We start from the raw sequence: 13,183 nt of genomic DNA, 5'->3' as shown, positions 1-13,183 counted from the left end.
GGTTCCTGAATAAATTCTGTATTAGTTATTTATTAATGTGTAACAAATTACCCTCAAAACTCAGTGGGGTATATGTAATAATGAAAAGGCCTTTATTATTGCAGAGTATCTATGTGACAGGGATTCAGGAGCGGTTGAGATGTGTGGTTCTGGTACAGTGTTTCTCATAAAGTTGCAGTCAAGATACCAGCTGGGACTGTCAGTCTGACTGAAGCTAGAGGATTTGTCTACAAGCTGGCGCATTCACAGGAGGAGGCCTCGGTTTCTTGACGGCTGCTGGAAATAGACCTCTGTTCCTGAACACATGGGTCTTTCCATAGAGCTGCTGGAGTGGCTTCCCCCCAGAGAGAATGACCCAAGCAGCAGAAAGAACAAGGTGGAAGTTACACTGTCATTTTACAATCTACATTTCACAGTTGTTCTCCATCATATCTACCGTGTTCTTCTTGTTGGAAGGTAGTCACTAAGTATTGCCCACAGAGAGAATTAAGGCTTCACCAGAGGGAGGAGTTTCAAATAATTTCTGGGCATATACTAAACCATCACGAGTTATTTTTATCATTTCACAGATTGACCAAACTAATTTACTTAGGCATTATTTCTAGTCATTTTTTGTACTATAATATGTCAGAGGATCTTTCTGATTGGAAATTACCACACCTTCTCCAAAGATATTTATTGTATCTGGCAAAAATCTTTCAGTGCTTAAAAGGAAGAGGGGTTCACACCGCATAGCATCTTATCAGCAAAGAAACACATTTCAACTATAAATGAAATATTTGTCCTTTTGTTCAAACACCTGAATCCTGCAGTATAGAGATTAACAGATTATAAAGTAAGTCATCATTGTCTGGCTAGCCTTATTGATGTGATGGGAGGAAAGGTAGGAGGTAGTTTTTTAAATCAGGACATTTTTCTGAGAACCACAAAGTATTCTAGGAACACAAAGTTGAGTGTCTTCAGAGGCCAAGCAGGTAGTATAGATGGGTGAAGACTACAGGGAGTGGCGAGGCCTACAACATTCAAATGCCAGTTAAAAATAACAGCACCAATACCAAGCCAACCAAACAGATCAACTTCCATCGTCCAGTTTGGCTTTCACCTGCCAGCTTGCTCTTCCTGCTGATGTCTAAGCTCTAACTTGCTTTTCTTTGGGAAAAATAAAGATGTAAGGAACGAGCAAGCTAAGGGAATCCTTGTGGTTCCTTTCTTTTTGTTCTCCCTTATATCCTAAACTAAGGATTAACTGCACGTCCCCTTCCATCATCTACAGAGAGAGACAGAGGGCATGCTCTCTTCATCCTCTCCCATCTGTTACACTGAACACACTCTTGCTGTCCAAGGCAGTTGGTCTCATATGCATCCCCTCTAGGGGCATGTGTTAGGGGCACCGTGTTTCTTTAAATAGGCTGTCATTCCGGGTTTATTATTAGCCCAGTTTTGATCATGCTGTGTTGAGGCTACCTGTGCCTCGACAATATAGAAATTCATACACTGGAAACAAGGCCAAATAGGCACAATACTTCCCAAAAATTCTTTGTGGTTTAGGCGATAACATCAATGTTTGGGTTTGAGATATTCAGTGTACTATTAATTTTTCTTTATTCAAAGGAGAAAAGGCCCTTTCAAAACATTGCGTTAGAACCTCCAATTTTATTCAACCCTGCCTTGAATGCCAATTCTAGACGAGTTTTTAATGACCACTTCTCAGTCCAAGGATTAAGACCAAAGAAAAATAAGGATATTTTATGGCACTTATAAACTATGTTAGTTCATTGCATTCCAAAATGCAGTTCGTTCAACAGTGTGATAAGATACAACTTTTCCTTCATTCAGTCTTCTATTCACTATTCACCAAATAATTATTGAGCAAGGGATGGTGAACAAACAGACATAGCCCCTCATGGAGTTAATAGTCAATCTAGTACATCAAATTTGCAAACACTGAGAATATGTATATTTAATCCCCAGTTAAATATTTCCTTGGTGGAGAAATTGGCTCTCACACACTGATGGAAGCATTTGCTCCAACTATTAAAAATCAACTTGGAAAGATGTATGGAGAGGCATAAAAAATAGGGATACATTTTGACTTAATAATTCTGCTTCTGGAAATCTGTCCTAACAAAATATTCAACACAGCATAATTTAGTTAAAATTTAGAAACAAACACCCAGCAAGTGGGAAGCATGGGAAGCAGGCATATTACAAAGCATCTATTTGATGCTCTATTATGCAGCTATTAAAAAGGATAATTATGAAGACAATGTAGCAACAAGGTAAACTTCTTATAATGTAATGTTTAAGGGAAAGGATATAAACTGTACCTGTATAACATTACAAATACATAAACAAGTACTTTTTCAGAGAGGCAAGAAAGAAATACACTGAAAAAAAGATACTAAAGGTTCTTTTAGATTGCTATTGTTTGAGATATATATTTTTTATCTTCCTCTTCTATATATTTATTTTAATGTATATTTATTTAATCTTGGAAAACAAATTATACTAAAAGTCCAATCCTCTTGTTTTTTAAAAAATTATGATTTATTTCACTTTGAAAAATGGAATACTTCATACATTTGGATGTCATCCTTGTGCAGGGAAGATGCTAGTCTTCTCTGTATCATTCCATTTTTACTGTATGTGCTGTCGAAGCAAGCACAAAATGAACTCTTCTTAAAGAAGTGGAGAAATTATGAAATTTCATCTGAATGGGTGAGATATCAAATTGCATATCATGTTATTTTTACTTTAGAACTTATGGAGCTTTTTCAGTTATAATATCATATGCTACATGAATAAGAAAACAAGAAATAAAGGGAGGAAGGGATAAACTGTTGCTATAACCAATACCCACTGTGTCAGGACCCAAGAAATACATATAGATTGGTACACAATCAAAGGTCTTATTTGTGTGCCGGAACTTTCAGAAATGAAGCCTTGGAGACCTCTATTTTATCCCATAAGTCAGGCGCAGGAACAGCCCTGAGTCCAGTCAAAGAAGTAGCAATGAATAAGATGTGTAATAAATGAGGTGGGCATGTCATTCTGTCAGTTGCTTCCTACTGACTAACCAAGAGCAGATAATTCTGCTTCTGAATTCATTAATTTTGGCAAAAGGTATCTTGGTCTACCTAATTCAGCTTCTCCATTTAACAGTGAGGAATCTGAGGCAGGTTCACATTATGATTTTAGTGTGCATTTTTGCTTTGGGGAGGCCTCTTCATTTATAAACAATATTAAAAATTATATCTTACAATGTCAAATTAAAAATGTAGACTTGGGTAAGGAAAGACTTTTATTCTAAAGGAGTATTGCAGTGGAGAGAAAGTGACTTGCAGTAGGAGGAGTGGGACTATTGCAATTAGGAGAAAACTTTGATCCTGAGATATACAAACCTCTCAAAGGTTAGGCAGAAAAGGTCTTTTCTTTTCTAGGAAGGAATAAACAATACTGGAAATAACAGGATGTCGAAAAGTGGAATGAGTTAGGGTGAATAATCTTACAGTAGAAAAGAGAAAATTCTACCCTATGATCACCCGATTTTCAGGAGGGGCTCTTAAGGAGGGGTTGTATCATGGCTCAGGCAAAGGGCAGGTCAAAGCTCAGGGGCCAGGAGAAAGAGAGAATCCTAACTAAAATTGGGTCAAGTCAAGGTAGCAGATATTCTGTCCACATTGGTCAGTGGGTGAAACAGTTCAGCTAATCATTAATGATGCAAAGAACGGAATGGTGGAGCGTCTATGTTCAGCTTTGTCATTAAAAAAACAAGGTTGGCATCAGCAAGTCTTAACTAAGTCACATGGGGGAGGATCTTTCCTTGTATAAGCTGTTTTCTAGAACACTAAAGAGTGGGAGGGTTCCTTTAACCCTTCATGTTTTCCAAGATCACAGGACTTGGGTAAAATTCAACATGGTCAGTGACTACATTGGTACAAAGACCAACACATTAAAATAATATATTACAAGACTTTCTTTGACTTAAATGTTCTTTTGTTCTTTTCTCTCTGCCCCCATTTTGTGGGCCCCCAAATTATTATGGATCCTGGGCACCGTCCCTAATGGATAAGCCAGCCCTGATCTGAGACACAGAGAGGCTGAGGGTCTCTAAGACCACTAAGCTAGCTACAGCAGAGCTCAGACAAGAGCAACTAGGTCTAGACCTCTTTCTACATTTGCGACTACGAAGACTATGGAGAAGGCTCTGCTCAAGAGGTAGGATGAAGGCTTGGGGATGAGGGGATGTGTGGGGATATTAACTTTGATATAAGAACCTGCAGACTTAGAAGGAAAGAATTGGTGAGGGAAATTCATTAAAGAGTTGATGGCTGGGAATGCCTTAACAGTTGACTGTCACAGGCACATCATTCAACAATATTTATTCTGTATCTCCTACATGCTTGGTGTCCCTGCCTTTACAGAGCTTACAGTCAAGCAGGGGAGGCCAATGCACAAGCAATGGTAGTCAGTTGTGACAAGTGTAATGACAGAGGAAGCAAGGTAATTAGGAGTGAGTAACAAGCACACCTAACCTGCAGGAGGGAAGTGAGAATCCAGAATAGAAACGAACCAGTCCCAAAGGATGCAGAAGGCAAGAGGAGTGCTCTAGTAGGAAACACTGCATGCAGGAAGACCCAGGATATGTGAAGTTTAAGAGATGGAAAACCTGTGATCTTACTTGGGCCTGGCCAAATATCCTTAATATTTGGGAAGCCAGATATCAGTGAAAAAAATGAGGAGTTAAAATCTCTCCCAACCTGCTTCCAGGAGTATTAGAATCCAAGACTAAGGAGCCAATAGGATTTGGAGGGTAAAGTCATGTAACTGAGAAACCTTAAAAAAAAAAGCAGTGTCTCCCCACCCCACATTTTACTAAACCACCCAGTCATTCAGTTTAGGTACTTAGTCTATTCACAACAGGCTAGGATGCTGGTTTCAATGTTGAATTTTTCACCCACTCTTGATACTTTTAATGGCTTTTCCCTATTCAGAGGCTGCATTTTTTGTTTTGTAGGTTTTCTGCTTTGGTTTTTTGTTTGTTTTTGTTTTTGTTTTTGACAGAGTCATGCTCTGTTTCTCAGGCTGGAGTGCAGTGGTACAATCAGGGCTAGATGCAGCCTTGAACTCACAGACTCAAGTGACCTTCCTCACTCAACCTCCAGAGGAACTGGTACTATAGGTGCACAGCCACCATGCCTGGCTAATTTTTGTATTTTTTGTGGAGATGGGGGTCTCCTCCTATTGTCCAGGCTGGTCTCAAACTCTTGGGAGCAAGCAATCTATTCACCTCAGCCTCCTAAAGCGCTGGGATTACAGGCATGAGCCACTATGCCCATGCAGTCTTGAGGAAAATATCCTTCCATCCCTACCAAAAGATCTTGGATATATTGATTTCTTTTCTTTTGTGTATATACCCAGCAGAGGAATTGCTGGATCATATGGTAGTTTTATTTTTATTTTTTTGAGGAACTGTTCTCCATAGTGGTTGTACTTATTTATATTGCCACCAACAATGTATGAGGGTTCCCTTCTCTCCACATCCTTGCCAGCATTTGTTATTGCCTGTCTTTTGGATATGAGCCGTTTGAATTTGGGTAAGATGATATCCCATTGTAGTTTTGATTTGCATTTCTCTGATGATCAGTGATGTTGAGCACCTTTTCATATGCCTGTTTGTCATTTGTATGCCTTCTTTCGAAAAATGTCTTTTTGGGTCTTTTGCCTATTTTTATATTTATTTATTTATTTATTTAGAGATGGAGTCCCACTCTGACACCCAGGTTGGAGTGCAGTGGTGTGATCTCAGCTCACTGCAGCCTCCACCTCTCGGGTTCAAGCGATTCTCCTGCCTCAGTCTCTGGAGTAGCATCGACTACAGGCACACACCACCCTGCGCAGCTAATTTTTGCATTTTTAGTAGAGACAGGTTTTCATCATGTTGGCCAGACTGGTCTCGAACTCCTGACTTCAAGTGATTTGCCCACCTCGCCCTCCCAAAGTGCTGGAATTACAAACGTGAGCCATTGTGTCTGGCCTTTTGCCCATTTTTAAACTGAATTATTATATTTTTTCCTATTGAGTTGTTTAAGCTCTTTAGTACAACCACTACGGAGAATAATTTGGAGCCTTCTCAAAAAACTAAAACTAGAACTACCATATGATCCAGCAATCCGATTGCTAGGTATACATCCAAAAGAAAGAAAATCAGTATATCAAAGAAATATCTGCACTCCTGTGTTTATTGCAGCACTGTTCACGATAGCCAACATTTTGAATCAACCTAAGTTGTCCATCAACTGATAAATGGATAAGAAAAATGTGGTACATATACACGGTGGAGTACTATTCAGCCATATAAAGAAAGAGATTCTGTCATTTGCAACAACATGGATGGAACTGGAGATCATTATGTTAAGTGAAATAAGCCAGGCACCGAAAAACAAACTTCACATGTTCCCACTTATCTGTGGGAGCTAAAAATTAAAACAATTCAACTTATGAAGATAGAGAGTAGGAGGATGGTTATCAAAGGCTGTGAAGGGTAGTGGGGGGTGGGGGAGTCGGGGGGAGGTGGAAATGGTAAATGGGTAGAAAAAACAGAAAGAATGAATAAGACCTACTATTTGGTGGCACAACAAGGTGAATATAGTCAATAATAATAAAATTGTGCAGTTAAAAATAACTAAAAGAGTATAATTGGATTGTTTGTAACACAAAGGATAAATGCTGAGGTGATGGAAACCTCATTTACCCTGATGTAATTATTACGCATTGTTTGTCTGTATCAAAATACGGCATATACCCCATAAATATATACACCTACTGTGTATCCCCAAAAACTTAAAAAAAAAAAAAGGTTGAGGTCTCGTCTCTGCCAGTGCCTAGGGTCAAGAGTTCACGTCACCTGGGCTCTTTTGATCTAACCCCCCCCTAACTAATTCTCTCCAGCCCTGAGAGGACAGGCAACCGCAGGCTGCTGGCGGGCCTTTTCCAGCCGCCACCGCAAGTGAGAGGAGGGAGGGAGGGAGGGAGGGAGGGAGGCAGCGGGTCCAGGCTGCAGGAAGGGAGAGCGGGTGCACCCGGCCCGCGGGCGGCTAGGGCCAGAGCGAGCCGGGTCGGCGCGCTGCGGGGGCAGGACCGGGGCGGGGCGGGGCGGGGCCGGGACCCGTGACCCGTGACCCTAAGGGCGAGACCCGCCAGCCTGCCGGCCCGCCGCCCAGCGCCAGCCTTCCTGGCCTCTGCCGCTCCTCCGCCCCACGGCTCAGGTAAGGCAGGCACCCCCAGAGCTCAGGTCGGGCTGCCGGGTCCCAGGCTGGTGGTCTTCGTCTGCCCCTGGCTGGTGCAGCCGCACGCCTTCCCGCCTTCAGAGCCCGGCGCAGGAGGGGACGGCCCGCGCTTGGATACAGCTGGGCGGGGAAAGAGGGTGGGCGTGCGCAGCGCTATCTCTAACCCCTTCCTTTTGCTCTAAGTTCTTGCACTTGGAAATTGGAAAAGTCCCTCTTCAAACTCTTTTCCAGATGTGGCATCAGGAGTGAACAAAGCCGCTCATCTCGCAGTATCCCTACCTATGCTCCTGGGAGGAGTCTACCCCAGATACGTTTAGGGACCTGCCTTTCCCTATTAGGATAATTTCTTGGAACTTGGGAATTGGACTTCTATGGAACGGAATCGATTGAATTAATTTTATTTATTTATTATTATTCTAAAACTTTAATTTTAGGTCGAATTAATTTTAAAGTTGAGTTCAAGGGCAGGGAAAACGACCGGGTTGGCCTAAGCCTGCTGGGGTGTGACAGCTTGGGGCTGTGGGGACGGGGGCTGGGGAAACTTTACTTGCTCTGCCACTTGGGCTGAGTCGGCAATAAAGACTGCGGGGGCAAGACTTTTGCCACTTGTAAGGCTGGATGAGAGGCAGGAAGATAAAGGGGGGACTGTCTGTGCTGACAAAATCTGGAAAAGGTGATGCACTGGGAATACTTCCTTTTGGAAACTGGTGCTTCCTTATACCATCTTCCTCACTTATTATAGCATTTTTGTATCCATTTCAATACAGTTAACGACGTTCTGTTAAACAAAACGTAGGTGTATGGTACGTTTGTCTTCCCCCGCCCGCACCGCCCCCCGCCCCCCCCCCCCGCCGCATTTTTGTGCTAAATTAGTTCAAGGTCAACGATTGGAGACTAGGTCACCTGTTGGGGATCTTTTTACCTGAAGTGTTTTCCTCCAACCCTTCCCATTGTCACTGCCACAGCGCCATTCCTTTCTTCCCTGTTCAGCTCTCACCACTTACAAACCAGTGAAAAGGAAAGCGGCCACTTCTGTCATGCAAGTACTTGTGGTTAAGTTGGTCTTGTGCAGCTTTTTTTTTTGTAAACATCACTTGTTCCTTTGTCTTTTTTTAATTCCTTCAATATTAAAATGTGCCAATAGAGTCTTCTGTAAAGAATGTAAAAGGCTGTAGGAGAAAGGGAAACTGCCCTCGAAGGTGTCTAGTAAAGTGATTTTTTTAACCTAAAAATTAATATTTTATATTGAGTTCCAATGCTTTCACTTCTTTTGGAAAAGATATTTTAAAATTATAAGTATTTTGTCAAGAAAATATTAACTAGGCTGGGCGCTGTGGCTCATGCCTGTAATTCAAACACTTTGGGAGGCCAAGGTAGGTGGATCGCTTGAGCTCAGGAGTTCCAGACCAGCCTGGGCAACATAGCAAAACTTCATCTCTACAAAAATCAGCTGGGTGTGGTAGTGTGCGTCAGTCCGTAATCCCAGCTACTAGGAAGCCTGAGGGAGTAGGATGACTTGAGCCTGAGAGGTCAAGATTGCAGTGAGCCATGATTGCATGCTTCACTGTACTCCAGGCTAGGTGACGGAGAAAGACCCTGTCTCAAAAGAGAAAGAGAGAGAGAGAAAATAAACTCTTAAGTTTCTCCCTGTGTGTGAAATCTTCCATTAACGGTCTCTACCCAATGAACTGAATGCTTTAGAAATCTGACCTTCTAGTTTATACATGCCTACTGGAATGGAAGAGTGCATTTGACTTGTGAAATAACTTAAAGGAACCTTGAAAATAATGGTATCAGTAAGATTTTAAGATTTCAAGTTTGTTGCATTCAGATATCTTTGTAGCTTGACAGCTCATATACTCGAAATTTCTGTTATTTAATAATAATGTTAGTAATAATGTTGCTCACAATAGGGGACGTCCTTTATGAATAATTCTTTTTTTTAAATTTTTAATTTGTTGTTGTTGTTGTTTTTGAGATGGAGTCGCACTCTGTCTCCCAGGTAGGAGTGCAGTGGTACTATCTCGGCTCACCGCACCCTCTGGTCCCTGGGCTCAAGTGATTCTCCTGCCTCAGCCTCTCCAGTAGCTGGGATTACAGGTGCCTGCCACCATGCCTGGCTAATTTTTGTATTTTTAGTAGAGGTGGGGTTTCACTATGTTGACCAGGCTGGTCTCGAACTCCTGACCTCTAGTGATCCACCTGCCTCGGCCTCCCAAAGTGTTGGGATTACAGGCATGAGCCACCATGCCTGGCCATTTAGGAATAATTCTATCGCTACATCATAAAAGGTACCTTTCTGGAGGCCTTTTCTGTATTTATGGTTATTTTTTCCCAGTTGTTAAGCTTTGTAGATTCAGTTCTTCTCTAGGCTGAATTGGAAGCAGGCAGATGTGGTGGAGACCTGGACTAAAAGTATCTATCTGTGCACTGAGGTCTAGGCCTAGGTCAGCTTTGAAGTCCTTGCAAGACCTCTTCCTAATCAGCTTTGGGGACCCAGGAGTTTCTTAATTTACATGTGTCGCGTTTATCTTCAAAATGAGAGTGATATCTTTGGTCTGAAAAGACATTTGGGCCCCTTTGAACTTTTCTAAAAAATGCAAATTTTCATTTACAGAGCTAGATATCATTGCTGTAGGGGAACACTGATTCCAGAATTTGCTCTCATTTCCAGAGGCTGTCCTCACATGCTGACCACCACCTCTGCCCCACCTAACCAGCATAGTGCAGTGATTAAGAATTGAGTTTTTCATAGACTGATGGATCTGTTTGTTTCCTATCTCTGACCTTAGGCAAGTTACTTATGTTCTCCAAGACTCATTTTCTTCATGTTTGGAATAGTGATAATAATGCATATTGATATTATGAGGACCGCATGAAGCAGTGAACATAATCTAAGCAGCACAGTGTCTACAACTTAACATATAGTCAGTAAGTGGTAGCAATTGTTTACTTTGACACTGACTTTTCCTCTCTCTCTCTGTCTCTCTTTTTTTTTAACAAGTTGAAATTCAACTGGGAGAAATGTAAAGCCCTACACAGTAAGCAAGTACAGGATGAGGGAGATGTAATTTACTGAACCAATCAACCTTTTGGTTAATTGACATTTTGTTGCTTGTGAGTTGGCAGTGAGTTGTGAGGGCCCATGTATTAGTCCTTTCTCATACTGCTCTAAGGACACTGCTCTAAGACTGGGCAATTTATAAAGAAAAGAGGTTTAACTGACTCACATTTCCACGTGGCTGGGGAGGCCTCAGGAAACTTACAATCATGGCGGAAGTCACCTCTTCACAGGGTTGCAGGAGAGAGAATGAGTGTGGAGCAAAGGGGAAAGCCCCTTATGAAACCATCAGATCTCGGGAGACCTTACTATCACGAGAACAGCATGGGGGAAACCATCCTCATGATTCAATTACCTCCCACTGGGTCCCTCCCACCACATGTGGGGATTATGGGAACTACAAGATGAGATTTGGGTGGGGATGAAGCCAAACCATATTAGCCCAGAAAGCTGATATGATTTTTAGATTGCTTTAGTATAAATTAGAACACAAAGTCCTGTGAAATCCTTATTCTCCTTAGGGTATCAGTACTCCTACTTTCTTTGTTACCACTTTCTTATGTTAAGAGGAATAATGAATTTCAGAATGGGGGAGTGAGAAGGTGTGGTTGATAGAGACTACCTTTTCTATTAGAGACTGAGCTATGCCCCCCACTTTTTTAGACTGGATATGTAAATTACCAGCTGAATGTTTCAGTAATTGGACTTCCTTGGAGAAACTCTTCTTGATCTCCTCCCAGCAGGGTTAAGTGCAGCCTCTGCTACGCTCTCTACCTGCTTTGTGGGAACCAGGCCTAGCCCTTCTCTTTCTGCGGTAATGGAGGCCCCATGATCTGTCAGCATCATGGGACAGGAAGTGGGGCCTTCATCTCATTCTCAAGAGGAGAACAGAGTCAAGAACACAGTAGGTGCTTTATAAATCTTTGTTAAATTAATTAACTGCCACTTCCCAAACCACTGTTAAAACAAAATTGCTTTATTTTCTGTAATGCATTGCATAGTTTTCTTCTCTTTCTTAAATGTGCAAAACCCACTGCTAATTCTATATGCCCGCTTTTGAGAATCTATATGCCTGCTTTTGAGAAATACAATGTATTTAGCTGTAATTATTATTTAAAATTGAAAATAAAAAGAATTTGTAATAGCATCATCAATTTTTAGTTAAGGGAAATAATGAATGTGATGCCTAATAACCCGTTATGCCACATAGGAGCACAGATAATTATTTCTCCTCTTGTTGAGGAACTGGGATGTAAGCATTTAAAGTATCTTCTTTATATGCATTTTGATTTCCTATTGAACAAAAAAATATAAACAGGAAGGACTTCATTCTTTTTTCCAGTGAGATCACAGAGATAAACCAAGTTAGAGCAACTCTCTTGAATAGCTAATAGCTGTCGCCTGGGGAAGGAGAAAATTATTTTCTGCCTTTCATGTTGATGTATATAGAACATGTGTTCTGAGTAGCTCCTATTTTCACTGCCTCTTTTTCCAGTTGAGGTGCAACATAAACTATTTTAATTAATATTGTGTCACCAAAAGGGGTTGAAATAGCCAATTGAATTCTGCCAAGATAGAGTCTTTTGATGAAAACATATCTTTATTGATTGTGGATGAAGAAAATCATTCTTAAAATGAAATCCAGAGAAAAATCATATCCCTCAGAGAAAATTTCTGAGTGGCAGGCTGAGATTAACATCATAAAATTGAATTTGTGCTGCAAGCCTTTGATGTAATCAGCAGCTGGGAGATGGTGTTGCCCTTGCTGTGCTCTCTCTGATTGTGGTGAATTATTGTGTGGAATGAAATAAGTGTTTCTTGTGTCCCTCCTCCAAGAAATACAAACAAGGTATTACCAGGTAGTTTCTTGCTAGTTAAAATGGGTTGGATCGATTCCAGGCCTCTCAGGCTCTTATACACCCATGAACTATAGGTGTTGGATATTTATTTATGCCCTAGGGACAGAATTTCTTTATATCACTGGACAGTGACTTCTTTGGTCAGTAGAAATCAAGCAGAGAAGAGGGATCCCCTTTGCCACGGATTTTTTTTTTCTTAGAATAAGCAGAGGCCAGGATGTTTTAGAAAGTGCCATAGTGCCACATATTGCCTGGTTTTTGTTGGCCTGTAGGTTCAGGCAAGCCCTTTCGTGTCTCCTTCTGCTACCTCTTATGTCATAAACTGCATTGCAGTCACCCCAATGTGGAAATCTCACATTGTGTATTATGAGTCTTTTTCCATGACACTAGTGTTACGATGAGCTTTTTAGTGTTTTTGTATTAAGTTCTGATGCTTTGAAAACATTCTGGCCCATGCATACACTTCCACATATATAATGAATAGGTTTTATAGATTCAGACTCTTAGACTAAACAGTCTTTAGTCTAAGAGTGATTTGGCATCCTAATCACCCCTGTGGTTGAATTTAAGCTGTGTTTGTTTTGTTTTGTTTCATTTTCTTTAAAGAAATAGGTGGACTGGCTTGTCTGTATGGAACTGTAAACAGATGATGATGTCATCATTATGAATTCTCACTTTCAAGGCCTTTAAGAAGTGGTATGGGCTTTGAGATCATACAGATCTAGGGATGTAATCCCTAGGTATGTAGTCGTAGCCAGGGGATTTAGATTTACCGAGCCTTCTTTTCCTAATAACAGTAATGGTAGGTGTGTGGATTACTTGAGAAAATGCATAGGAAAGCCACCAGCACAAGGTCTGGAACACAGTTGGCATTCAGTAAACACTTGCTGATTTGAGTATACAACACTGTGCCTTAACACTGAGAAAAGAGGCAAGGATAGTGAAGACAGAAGGTGGGATGTGTTTAGGAATAA

General features: G+C 41.2%; 1 protein-coding gene and 1 non-coding gene across 2 annotated transcripts in view; one reads left to right on the top strand and one right to left on the bottom strand.

Moving 5' to 3' along the window:
• Positions 1-2,558: 2,558 nt before the first annotated feature.
• On the bottom strand, positions 2,559-2,665 carry LOC112437389 (U6 spliceosomal RNA). The gene has a single exon (XR_003026008.1). It is a non-coding gene; the product is annotated as a U6 spliceosomal RNA (small nuclear RNA).
• Positions 2,666-6,386: 3,721 nt separating this feature from the next.
• Positions 6,387-13,183, top strand: part of WDR72 (WD repeat domain 72) — a 247,152-nt gene continuing 240,355 nt past the window's right edge. The window contains exon 1 of the mRNA XM_008953180.5: positions 6,387-7,268. The gene's annotated coding sequence lies outside the window, so the exon portion shown is untranslated. The remainder of the gene's footprint in view (positions 7,269-13,183) is intronic.

The sequence above is a fragment of the Pan paniscus genome, chromosome 16 (assembly GCF_029289425.2).
Source record: "Pan paniscus chromosome 16, NHGRI_mPanPan1-v2.0_pri, whole genome shotgun sequence".
NCBI classification, from domain to species: Eukaryota; Metazoa; Chordata; class Mammalia; order Primates; family Hominidae; genus Pan; species Pan paniscus.
The sequence above is the reverse complement of the archived record's forward strand: the minus strand, read 5'-3'. Positions and strand labels throughout refer to the sequence as shown.